Source organism: Marmota marmota, unplaced genomic scaffold (genome assembly GCF_001458135.2).
Source record: "Marmota marmota marmota unplaced genomic scaffold, marMar, whole genome shotgun sequence".
Classification (NCBI taxonomy): Eukaryota; Metazoa; Chordata; class Mammalia; order Rodentia; family Sciuridae; genus Marmota; species Marmota marmota.
This window is the reverse complement of record NW_026000057.1, coordinates 35,037,173-35,050,228: the sequence shown is the minus strand read 5'-3', so window position 1 is coordinate 35,050,228 and position 13,056 is coordinate 35,037,173. Positions and strand designations below refer to the sequence as shown.

At 37.9% G+C, this 13,056-nt stretch overlaps 1 protein-coding gene across 2 annotated transcripts in view; it reads right to left on the bottom strand.

The window, feature by feature from the left end:
* The window catches only part of Tet2 (tet methylcytosine dioxygenase 2), a 127,707-nt gene extending 116,124 nt beyond the window's left edge, over positions 1 to 11,583 (bottom strand). The window contains exon 1 of one of the 2 annotated variants that reach the window (XM_048813684.1): positions 10,594 to 11,583. The gene's annotated coding sequence lies outside the window, so the exon portion shown is untranslated. The remainder of the gene's footprint in view (positions 1 to 10,593) is intronic. The other variant, XM_015484613.2, reaches the window with a different exon arrangement.
* Between the last annotated feature and the right edge of the window lie 1,473 nt (positions 11,584 to 13,056).

The following is a 13,056-nucleotide window of genomic DNA, read 5'->3' as shown; positions in this document are numbered from 1 at the left end:
AAGAGTCTCCGGAATCCTGGGATGGTGTTTGTAAATAGCGCTGCCATGCGCACAGAACCCACGTGTCAAATGTTGATGTGACCGCTGCATGTAATTGGAAGACTACAAAGCATCAAGTTCCACCGGGAAACCTACCTCTTTGGCCCTAAAAGTGCATGTGGATGTCAAGGAGTTACCTCTGAAGTGGATTTATTTTTCTTCTTTCCATTTTTTTTTTTAAACAAAAATTAATTGGGGGGTGGGGGGCTGGGGTTGTGGCTCAGTGGTAGCGCAGCCTGGCATGTGTGAGGCACTGGGTTCCATCCTCCGCACCACGTGAAAATAAATAAAATAAAGGTATTGTTAAAAAATGTTTTAAAAAAATTAATGAGAGGAAGAGTGGGACTGAGATGTGCAAAAAGTTTTCCTCCATCTTCTTTTTCTTCTTTACTAGGGACAAAATTTCTGTGTCTAATTAAATTTGAAGCAAGTTTTTGCAATCTTGACAATGCATTTCAAATGCATTCTCTACCTCGTCCTGTACAAGACTTCCTTTTTCCTCCTTTACTTCAACCTGAACTGAAACACGAAGTGAGATTACATAACCATTAGAGGAACACCGAGAAGGCAAATGGTTTGCAAAGTGACTATTTATACCATATAAAATTACAACATGACCCTTTGATTATTGTTTGGGTAAGGAGAAAAACAATTTAATATTTTACCTGGCTTCTTATATATATTTATTTTTTAGTTTTCAGCGGACACAACATCTTTGTATGTGGTGCTGAGCATCGAACCCGGGCTGCACGCATGCCAGGCGAGCGCGCTACAGCTTGAGCCACATCCCCAGCCCCATACCTGGCTTCTTATTTTATATTGTACCCTCATCAATATTTATTGTGTCTTACAATTTGTGAACTAGAAACAATCTATTCCTCAAAAGGGCTGAATTCTTACCGATATTAGAGAAAAACGACAATGTCAACAACTGAATTTTTATCTTTATGAAAAAAAAATCCATAATTTTGCGGAATATCAAAGCATGACAAGCTGTAACAAAGAAAAAATATGAAGCAGAATTGACAGTTTTTACAATTATTTTGACTTCAACCAAATCTCAAGCATGGGTAGTTAAATCATTTTAAAATGCCATATCCCTCATAAAGCAGAAAAAATACTTTGTAAAATTGTTTTTAAATTATGTTTAAAAATTAGTTGATACTTATAAGACTTACTATATGCAACAAGAATCACATTTTTAATAGTAGACAGGTTGTTTCAGAATATTGAAAATTCACATTCAAAATTGGTAGCCAAATGTCCATTCCAATTTTCACATTCAGTGGTACCATATGATTGAATGACACGTATTAGTAAAGTAAGCCATTAGCAAAATGTCTGTTGACTTTTGTTTTCTGCCACTGCTTTTCCACAAACTATCACATAGTAGAAAATTCTAAAATTAAAATATAACCTTGTTTTAATTTCAACTTAAAGGTGATATAACTTCACAGGACAAAAAAAATAACAATTCACATGACTAGACTGAAATAAAAATAAATAAAACTCTGAATATAAATTTTAAAATCTGTTCTTTCTTGCTAAGATGTACCTGCTTCTTTTTTACTGAAATGATTTATGTGGCACATATTTTTAAGTTGGAGGATTTGTTCTTCTGGTATTTTTGCTTTCATCAGTTATGTTTGGTACATTAAAATAGGAATGCAAGTGAATTAACATTTTAATAATTTAATTTGCTTTGTAAGATACTCGCTCTAATATTACAAACTATCAGCCACTTGATTTGCTGATATGGTTTCTTGTTCTGTTACAATGTATGTAGTAAAACAAACAAAAAGCTAATAATCATCTGTACTAATTAGAAGGTGGTTAAAAGTGGTCCTTTTAATGCAAAAATCATGAAAGGTTATAAAAGACCTAAGATAACTTTATAGCCAATGGCAAATATGAAAATTCTATAACTTCAAAGTGAGGGACTTCAAACAAAAGTAGAAAATGCTGAAAGAACAAATAGATTTAAAAAATAAATTAATAGGAACAAGAAAGTATGTTAAGTATGGAATCTAGGCGTGGTATTATTGCAATATTTTTAGATTCTGGTGCTTTACTTTAGAAGTAGCACCACTAATAATTAAGGTTTTTTAATGGGTAATTTTGTTTTTAAGTGCAGACAAGGAAGAAAACAGGAGGAATAACTCGAGATATTTCATGCCTGGCTTCCATTAGCATTTCTTAAGCAGTTTTTCTTTTATTTCTTGAGACAAAAACAGAAGACAATACTGTAATAAAAACCCATTTAAGAGTTGGGTTAATAGTTCCCATTAAAGTGTAATCTGACATAGAAACTTGATTTAATACTGTCAAGAAAATAAGTGATTTGATAAGGCAATTTTGAGCAGCGGTTAATGAGGAATGACAATCCTAATTAAAATTGGAATTACTTTGTGGCACCCATGGAACAAATGTGAGAAATCTCAAAATAGTAAAAGAAGAAAATTTGAAAAATCATAATTATGTATGGCATATCTTAATGTCAGATTGCCTGGCTATGTCCATGCCTGACCATAGGTAACTCTCTCTGAAGACAGTAGCTCATCAACAGTAAAAACAATGATCTAATTTTTCATTTGAATATACAGTATCTTCCATAGACATTATTTATTTAAAAAGCATTTTAAAAATCAACAAATCTAAATACTAATTTGCTTGGAAAATTTTATAATTATTGAAAGTACATTAAAAGGTAAAGATGAAGGAGTACACTCAAACTTGCTTTGAGAATTACAAAATTACTGCTAAAAAAATCAGTTGTCAGCTAAGGTGATTCAAAAAGTACTTACAGAAACAAAAGGGGGTAAAGTAAGGTATTCATTTCTCTGGGTAGAACCTATTATTTTTCATAAAAATCACTGTACCAACTTCTTGACTGGTAAATATTCTAAGAGGTGTGTAACTTCTGCTTGTCACAAATACACAGAAAACCTGAAAGTAGAAGTTATGATCACACTCTTAAAAAGTAGAATTCTGTGTTACCTCCATAGTCATTTCCTTGAAAGAGTGATTGTAGCAGTTTTATGAAGCCAAAATAATTCCTTTTTGAGTATAATAACATGTATACCTTAAATATGTCCCTGAAACGCAAAGCTTGGTGGTTCCAGATCAGTGAATTTTCCCTACTCCAATTATCAGTCATGGTCCCAAGGAATGGCACCAAGTTGGCAGCAATGCACTATTCTCATCAGAATAAAACTGGAGAGAAGCATTGAAAAACAATGTCTGGTATTTGAAATTATGTAAGGTTAGAAATTCTAATACAACCAACCCCAAGTAATTAACCCTCTGTATCTAAAACTACAAGTCCTCCCAGCAACTCAGCAGGCTGCGGCAAGAGATTCACAACTTCCAGGTCAGCCTCAGCAACTTTGTAAGGCTCCAAGCAACTTAGTAAGATCCTGTCCCTAAAATAAAAAATAAATAGGGTTGGCAATGCAGCTCAGTGGTAAAGCATCCCTGGGTTCAATCCCCCGTACTCCCCCCATGCACACACACAAAATTCCACGTCCTAATTTTATGGGACTAGCCCTTAAAGTGTGCACTTATTTTACCATGTACAAATCTGTAAACATTCTGCTGGTGTCTTTCACTACTGGCCATGTGTAACAAAACATCGTCATTCTGACTCAATTTCCCACTCTGCCCTGGCACCATAAACACTGCTGCAATTTCTTCCTCAACCTTATTTTACGGTTACAACATGACATAACATTAGTACACAGAAATAGAATTACTTGCTTAAACCCTATGAAATACTGTCATTTTAACTTCAAAATGTGAAAGATGACAAGAAGTTGAGATGCATGCACACGTTAACAAAATTAAAATTTGAAACCTACTCTGTTTCCTCCTGTGCTCTTCTGTTTTCATTCAGAAGACATTTAATTACCTGAACAAAAAAAATTCACTTTTTTGATATTTAACATTTCATTTAACTAGACAAAAATTATCTAGTTATTTATGTTACTGAAATATGCAATCTAGAGATTTCTCCTCATTCCTAGATTACACTACATATTTGACAACAGTTTAAATAAGGATGGTAATTTCTACAGACATTCCTTTTAACACTTGGGTTACATATCCTGGACTAACTGAAAAATGATGAGGTGACTGAATATAATTGAGAAAACTTCCTACTTCAGATAGTAAGCCCTGTTCATCAACTCACCTACTCTATTGATTATCCATGCAATCATCCTATATTAAGTGCTCAAGGCTTTTTGTTGTTGTTGTTGTTGTTTAAATTAAACACAATGGTAAACTTTTGTACAAAAGTATACTTCTCATCTATGAGAGAAAGGCAATTTAACTAAACAAAACTCTCTGGTACCATATTCCTAGAAAGAGATGCCTGGACCCATTCTATTAAAATATTATCTACAATTCTTGTACAACATTATACATAAGATATTTGGCTTTCAGAAAGTATCTCAATTCAATTGTTCATGTTTAAGTAATAGTTTTACAGAACTATAATTCACATGAAGCAAAATTTATCCTTTTAAAAGTACACAATTCAGTGTTTTTTTTTCTGTATATTCATAGAGTTGTACAACCATTACTATCTAATTATAAAACATTTCATCACTCCCCAAAGGAACCCCATATCTATTAACAACCATTCTCCCTTTACCAGTCCCCAGGAATAATCTATTTTCAATCTCTTAAGAATTGTCTATTTTGGACATGACAAAAAACCAAACAATATATGGCCTTTTGTAACTTCTTTTAAAGTTCAGCTGTCATAGCATCAGTCATTCACTCCTTTTCATTGTTAAATAATATTTCACTATATGGATATACCACAGATTGTTCATCTATTCATGAATTGATTTTTTTTTTTTTTTGGCAATAGTGGGAATTGCACCCAGGTGTTCTCTACCACTGAGCCATATCCCCAGCCCTTTTTATTTTTATTTTTTATTTTGAGACAGTCTCATTAAGTTGCTGAGGCTGGCCTCAATCTCCTGGTTCACTGGCATTATAGGCATATGCCATCATGTCCAGTTACACTTTTTGATAATTGTTAATCACACTACTATGGATATTTGGGTACAAGTTTTTGCATGGGCCACTGATGGATTTTAAGTCTCCATGACTTTCCCTATATAGCCTACATTATAGTTAAAATTTTATTACTGATAACAAGGCAGTACAGCATACTCATTAAAAGACCTAGCTTTAGAAACAAACTTCCTAAATTCAAATCCTGACTAAACCGCACATTTGACTGCATGAAGACAAGCCATTAAACTCATTGTGATTTAGTTTCCTCATCCTTAAAGAAATACTAACATTACCTATATAGAGAGTCACAAGAATTAAATGGCATCAACTTAGTGTCACAAAACATCAGAATAACTGATAAGCCATACTATGCAATAAAGAAAAAAAAACTTAAAAACACAGTCTGATACACATTTTGATACAAAAGAATAACACAATCATATGATTGATGAAATAGAATTATGCTAAACTTATGTTTTCAGAGGGGAAAAGACTTAAAATATATGATCATATAATAAAATGGTACAGAATACATTAATAAATGAGTACAAACTGAACTGAGAAAATCTTTGTAAGATTGGTAGTCGAGGCTTAGGTATGTAGCTCAGTGGTAGTGTGCTTGAATAGCAGTACGAGGTCCTAGGTTCTAGCCCTAGCAATGCAGGGGGGGAAAGATTGGTACATTGTATTAATATCAGTTTCCTGGTTGTAATATGTTACCACCGGGAGAAACTGGGCAATGTTCATGGAATCTCTCTACATTATTTTATATAACTGCATATGAATATATAACTATCTCAATAAAATTCAATTGAAATATCTGATACCAGTTTAAGTTTATTAAAAACATTAAATTGGCTGTATGAAGTGGTACCTGCCTATAATCTCAGTGACTTGGGAGGCTGAGGCAGGAAGATCACAAGTTGGAGATCAGCCTCAGCAATTTAGTGAGGTCCTAAGCAACTTAGTGAGACCCTATTTCAAAATAAAAAAGGGCAGGAGATGTGGCTCAGTGGTTTAGCAGCCCAGGTTCAATCCCTCCTCTAGTAAAAAAAAAAATTAAAAAATAATATATATATATATATATATATATATATATATATATGTAAAATATACCATCACTACCTACTATCATTACCACTAACAAGACCTCATATTATTTTTCTATTCTGTTTTGAGAATAGATTATATATTTTTCACTAGGTTCTATTAGGGAATATAAAAATATACAAACCAGTAACTGTTTTCAACAGACTGAAAGAAATCTAATTTAAAAGGAACATCTGCAGTACTTTAATGAAGCAAACAATTTGTTTTATGTCCTAAACTGTCCTTCATAAATACTTTGCTCCAGTTCACTCATCTCTTATTTTAATTCTCAGATTACTTAGACTGATTTCAAGTCAGTTTTGAGTAATTACCTGCAATGAGTATAAAACACTGGGATCCAAATTCTGAAACCTGCAGATTGGTTGCTATTATAATTAAATTTGTTTTTCCATGAAAATATTTAAAATTTACTTACTATTTCTACTTCCTTCAGCATGACATACTTAACTCCATTTAAAGAAACATGAAGAAAATATAAATCAAAGCTGAAAAAATCCACTATCAGTTTTATCAATTCATCAAATTTAATTGAGAAAAGATTCCCCTATGTCAAGAATTCTTTGCAATGTACAATAGAATCAGAATAATGCTGGAAAAAATCAACTATGTACACATCTTTTTTGCTTGTGGTCACTATGATTCATGTGCTCTCACTTCATCTTCTCCCCTCTGGAACCCTTCTATTCAGCCCTTCTATTCACCAACCAACAGACTTACTGTATAACCTCATTCAATAATGTCACTGAGTTTGGGCAGTGAGCTGAAATAGAAATTGGAGCCCTAGACCAAGTAAATGCTGTGTATTTGGCTAAATCACTTGTGGTTGTGTTCTTCAGCACAGTTTCCAAGATAACCACCAGCTCCACTTGGCAACTAGACTCTCCGACAGTTCAGACTCCAATTGTAAATTTGGCTTGGGAGATATTTTCCTGCTGCTGTCTTCAGTGCCAATGCTATCCCTAAGAACTACTATGCAGCCAGGCATGGTATCACACAGGAGGATCTCAAGTTCAAGGCTAGCTAGCCTCAGCAACTTCACGAAACTGTCTCCAAAAATAAAAAGGGCTAGGGATTTAGTTCAGTGGCAAATCACCCCTGGGTTCAATATTATTACTTGCTCTCAGCCCTCAAAGGAACTACTTTGCAATGGTGCCATAATTATTAAGAAAGTGTTATTTTGATGAAACAATACTGCAGCTGGTCCAAAGTTTTTGCATGTCCCTATGTTAGGAAACACAGATGTTATAACAGTTTACCTGGTTATTTACAAAACTAAGATTCCCTTCAGCAATTTGAGATAGCTGGGAAAGATTATAAAATTCTATTAAAACAAAACCAGTAGAATTTGTATTAGCAACAAATACAGCATAAAAACAAATACGGCAAATCTAATATTTTCTAAATATCAGACATTCTAAAATATTCACATTCTAGCGAGACATGGTGGCACATGCCTGTAATCCCATCTGCTGGGGAAGCTGAGACAGGAAAATCATGAGTTCAAAGTTAGCCTCAGCAAAAGCAAGGCACTAAGCAACTCAGTAAGACCTTATTTCCAAATAAAATATAAAATAGGGCTAGGGATGTCGCTCAGTGGTTGAGTGCCCCTGAGTTCAATCCCCAGTAAGTGTGTGTGTGTGTACACATACATATTAATTTTTTTCATTCTACAATGTCATACATCCACAACTTTCAAAGACGCTTTCTTTCAAGGTATTTTTTTTTTCATTTTTTCTTTATTCTACTAGGTATTCAACCCAGTAATCTACCACTAAGCTACATCCCTGTCCCCTTTTATTTTTAATTTTGAGGCAGGGCTTCACTAAATTGCTAAAGCTGGCTTGGAACTTGCTATCCTCCTGCCTTAGTCTATTGAGGCACTAAAATTATAGGTGAGTGCCAACACCCTGGGCTATTTCAAGGTAATTTGATAAGAATTTACTAACTTGGACTAGGGCAGGATGGAAAACAGAGTTTCTGCTAGGTGTGCCTGTGAATCATAAGAAGGACTTCTTAATAAAGTCAGCAAATAAGGAAATACATTTCAATAGTGACACTTGGCTTACAATACTGTGTGTGGGTGGAGTCCTGGAGGAATTAATTGCCCGAGAAATTCTAACTTCAACAAGTGAAACCAAAACAGAGTCCAGTTTTTGTCACCTAATACAAATCTAATGCCCAATAAGGAGTTTGGAGGTGTGTCATAACAAGTCCAGCAGGTGCATTTCACTTGTTCTGGAAGTAATGTTGACCTGTCGATACCTAAGACCATATGCCACTGCATCAAAACCATATCAAACCCTCTGGTTCCTGGCATAGACCAAAACAATAGCAGATCTAATGAAAGCCTTAAAAAGAGATTAGTGGGCGGGGGATACAGCTCAGTTGGTAGAGTGTTTGCCTCATATGCACAAAGTTCTGGGTTCAATCCCCATCACAGAGAGAGAGAGGTGGGGGGGAGGGAGAGAGACAAAGAGAGATAGAGAGAGATAGAGATAGATATTAGCAAATATATGAATTTAAAGAAAGTAACTTCCTTCATTCCAAATTAATTTTGCATTAATGATTAGTTCAATAAGAAAATAAGTGAAACAATACTGTAATTTTATAAATGCTGTTTATCTTGTTATTGTCATTATCTCTCCTAAATTTAACAAACCAAGAATGACCTATGGAATTTTTTAAGCACCCAAGTGGTATCACGTATGATAAATGAAGAGCTGAGATTATGTCTTTTATTGTAAATTACTTGAAATTGTTACTTTTATTCAGATTGGGAAATAATATATATAGCTGTTCCTCATACTCATTGAAACCCCTTCAGTAATATTACCAGCAACCATTTTCAGTATAAAAGTAGGATGTATAAAGTAACAAGAGACTAAGTTTAATAATAGTAAAGAACTGCAATTGTCACAATCAAAATTATTAATCAATGAGAGTATTCTAATTTATTGATTTGAGTGGGAAACACTATATCTATTATGAGTTAAAAAGCTTGAAAACTAAGTATCAAAATAGTTTAAAAGTTGTCCACAAAAAGTAGTTAGATACTAGTCTGTTAGCAAAACAAATTATTTCTTTTTAATTCTGAATTGCTGAAATAATTAACCATAGTTTTCTCAACAAACAGTAAACATTTAAGCTAAAATTCCTCAGTGTTTTCTTTATTGACTTAGGGCAAATAAGAACTAACCAATGAACCGCTTATACGCCACAGAGATGAGTAATGCTTCTCCCTTGTAATCATATGAAACAACCTCTAGTATGAATGATTAAAGCAAACTTAGCCACTTTTTAAAGATCTGAATAGAAACACTTACAAACTGAACTACTAAGGATAAGTAGTTTTGGAAATCTGATCTACACAGCAATGTCCATTATTATGCTTTTCCTTCTATCCACCAAATGTCAATTTAATAAATGCCTCCTGAACTTAAGTTTAGCTCTGCAATGCTTCATTAATGCTTCTCTGCTTAATAACATTTTTTAAAAAAAATCAATATTTTGTTGAAATTTATATTCTATTCCAAATCTATTGTAAAACACACATGCAAACATGTAAAAGAATATAACTTCCCTTTAGTATTTCAACTTTCCATTAAAATGCAAATGTAATGATTTCATTAGCCAGGCAACAATACCCACAGTCTTAAACAAAACCAAACCACATCAATATCTTTTTCTCCTAACATATAACATTATTCCTACGTTGGATCATTTGTTAATGACTATTTTTGGATTTGGACTTTGCCAGTATAATCCCTAACTGGAGTGGGAAAAGTACAATGTATGATTTGAGATTTAAATTTATGTATGTATTCTATTCCCTAGACAGGCAAACACAGAAACATCTCACTAAAATTTAAACAATCAATTTGAATATAACCCTTGCTTCAAATTCTAAACATTAGATGAGGGAGGGAAATCACCTAATGCATTAAAAGTATATCATCATGTCAATAACCAGCAAATAACACGTATTTCTTATTCGACCTTCCCAGGAGTCTATTCAGGCCACACTTTGTCATAGATAGAAAACTCTCTCCTTAGAAACCCGTTAGCTCCATAACATTGGGCAAGCAGTCCCAGAGAAAAGACTCAGCAAGATGTGAGTGAGGAGTGCGTGTGGAGGAGAGAGAAGAGAGGGAAGAGGAGAGAGGGGAGAGGGAAGAGAGAGGGACACCCAGACCGCATAGAGAAAGGCAGAAAGATAAAGACCAAAGAAAAGAGAGAAACCAAGAGAGAAAAATTGGATGGGACTGTTACAAATCTGCTTTCCACTCCTCTGCTGGGATTGGGTTTCATTTCTTTAGGCGCCCCTGACCTTGCAGTCTACCAACTCTCAACGCTTCGTCCCCCCGCCCGCCCCCCTCCCCGGGCCTGCGCCTGCCTTTGTGTCTGCCTGTCACTTACCAGGGAACCGAACGAAGCTGATTCGGGAGAAGCACAAAGCCAGGACACAGATTTGCCCACAAATTCTCTCACACACATTTCCCAGACTGGAAGGCGCTGCCCACGTAGAGCTTCTGGACCTTGAGAAAAGTGGGTTCTGGTCTTGTTTGGGGAACCAGAGAAACTATTCTTTCCTCTTTGACTCAGCGCCACTAACAAAACGCGCGGACTTAAGAAAAAACAAAACTCCACTCAGTGTATTCCAATTCCACTCCCGGTGACATTCGCTTAGTGCACTTCCCAGGAGGGGGACAAGGGGGTAGGGAGCAGCAGACACAAACCAAAGACCCAGACCCAAACCCTACAGCAGATAAAAGGGTCCAAAAACACCCCGTCCGTGTTTCTCCCCAGGGTGGTTTAGGATAAACCAGAGACTCCTTTGACTTCCCCGAAAGAAATAGGGGAAGAGGATTAAAGGGAAAAGTAGTGCCCCCCAAAGCTGAACTATTTTAAAAAGGAAAGCAAAGAAAGAAAAATCACTTTCCTGAGGATAAAAGGCCGGGAAACCGGCTGGTCGGCGTACAAAGGTAAGTTTTCTGGAGAAGGAGGGATCGAGCATGAGTAGGAGAGAGAAGAGACACAGAACTACAGGTTTAAGGGGTGGGGGGGGGAATTAAAACTATATTTGTCAGCCATGTTGAAGAAGCTCCAGTAATTTGTGAAGCTTCCCTCTTCCCTCTTGGTATTTGTGGGTGACACTACCAGGTTTGCTCCCCAGTCCCTGGAAGCCCAAGAGAAAGCGAGGGAGAGAGGAAAAGGAGAGTTTCGCGGCAAAAGAGAAGCGCTCTGACCTCGTTCTCGTCCCTCAGCCTTGCAGCAATCCAGCAGTTGCAGTCAGGTCTCCTTTCTAACAAATCCTAAAGGGCAGCCATCTTGCTTCCTTCTGCTTCTCTACGAAAGCAGCCTAGCCCCCGCATCAATATTCATAAGGCAGTTTGACGTCTGTTCTCATCACTCGGCGGGGCCGGCGTCTCGGGGCGGCCGCGCCGAGGGGGCGGACGTGACTCGCATGCGAGCCGGGGCTGGGCGCGCGGCGCTGGCGAGGAGGCGGCGGTGGCCGCCAGAGCTCTAGCCGCTGCTGCCGCTGCCTCCGGCTCTCCTCCGCACGAGCCTCCTCCTCTCCTCCTCCTCCTCCTCCTCCTCCGGTGCCCGGCTCTCCTCCTCCGCCCGGATCTCCACCAGCTCCGCCCCGGCCTCTGCCGCTGCCCTGGAGCCCTCAGCTCCAGCTCCCAGGGAGTCAGTCCCCCGCCCAAGGCGTCCCGCAGAAAAGCTCGGGGGCTGTACAATGGGGGTGCGCAGCCCAGGCCAGAGCTGCCTTCACTCGGTGCTAGAAGAAGGGGGGAGCCGTGCGCCCGGATGAGCGAGGGGTGGGGGCGGGGAGGGGGGACCAGGGCAGAGTGCAGGGGAGGGTCCAGCCCCCCGGGGACCCAGAACCCTCGGCTAGGCCTCCACCTGGGTCTTCTGCCCTAGTGGACTCCCTACCCTGCTCCCCACTCTTGGCACTGTGTCTACTCCCAGGAGAAGTCTCAGGGAGGACTCAAGGGAGAGGTGGCCACAGCGCATGGACGTGCATGTAAGATCGCAAATTTCCTGAAACTTTGTTGGTCCCAAGCTCCATCACCCCATTAGAAGTATCCGCGCCCACGCGCACCCCATAGGTCCTGCTCCTCACCTCCTTGCAGGTATCCCAGTACACATCCCTGATGGACCCCTTCCTCCACCACACCCACTGGCACCTTTCTCACACACACCCTGGTGCCATCTACCTTCTCCTCCCAAGCCCGCACCCCATCGCCTTTTAGGTTCACTTGCTTCTACGGTGACATCCTCCCTTCCTTGTCGCCTTAATCTTGTTCAGCAGAAACACTCCTCATTTTCACCAAGGGCATGCCCTTAGTGCTTTAGGGGCCTGTATTTTTAAAGACTTGACAAATTAGGAAATTGACCGAGTCCTGTTCCTCCCGCCCGGCCCACCTTCTGTTTACTTTCGCCACGTGGGCTACGAAGGGGAGGGAGTCTCAGGGATCCAAGCTGAGTTTCTCACCAGTAACCCTCTACTTCTCGCTAGTAAGAAATAACTGTGCACTTTCAGATGCTACAGTTGCCTCCGTTAAGTTCCTCTATTTTGAGGAAATTGCCAGTTGTACAATTAATGAAGAAACTGTTCCATAAACACTTAAATTCCGAATGACCAAGGTTCGATTTCCCCTGACATTTGGTACTCTGTAAGAACGCCCTTCCACTGACAGTTTTTCTTTTCTATTGCTGAGTAGTTTTACTTCTCATTTTAATGCTCTTTTTCTAACCATTAGCTGCCCTTTTTTTTTTTTTTTTTTTTGAAGANGTATTTAAAAAGGGAACTCTTTCTACATGTCACATTGTTACTAAGAATTCTTAAAGTGTGTCCTAATGAAACATTGTGTA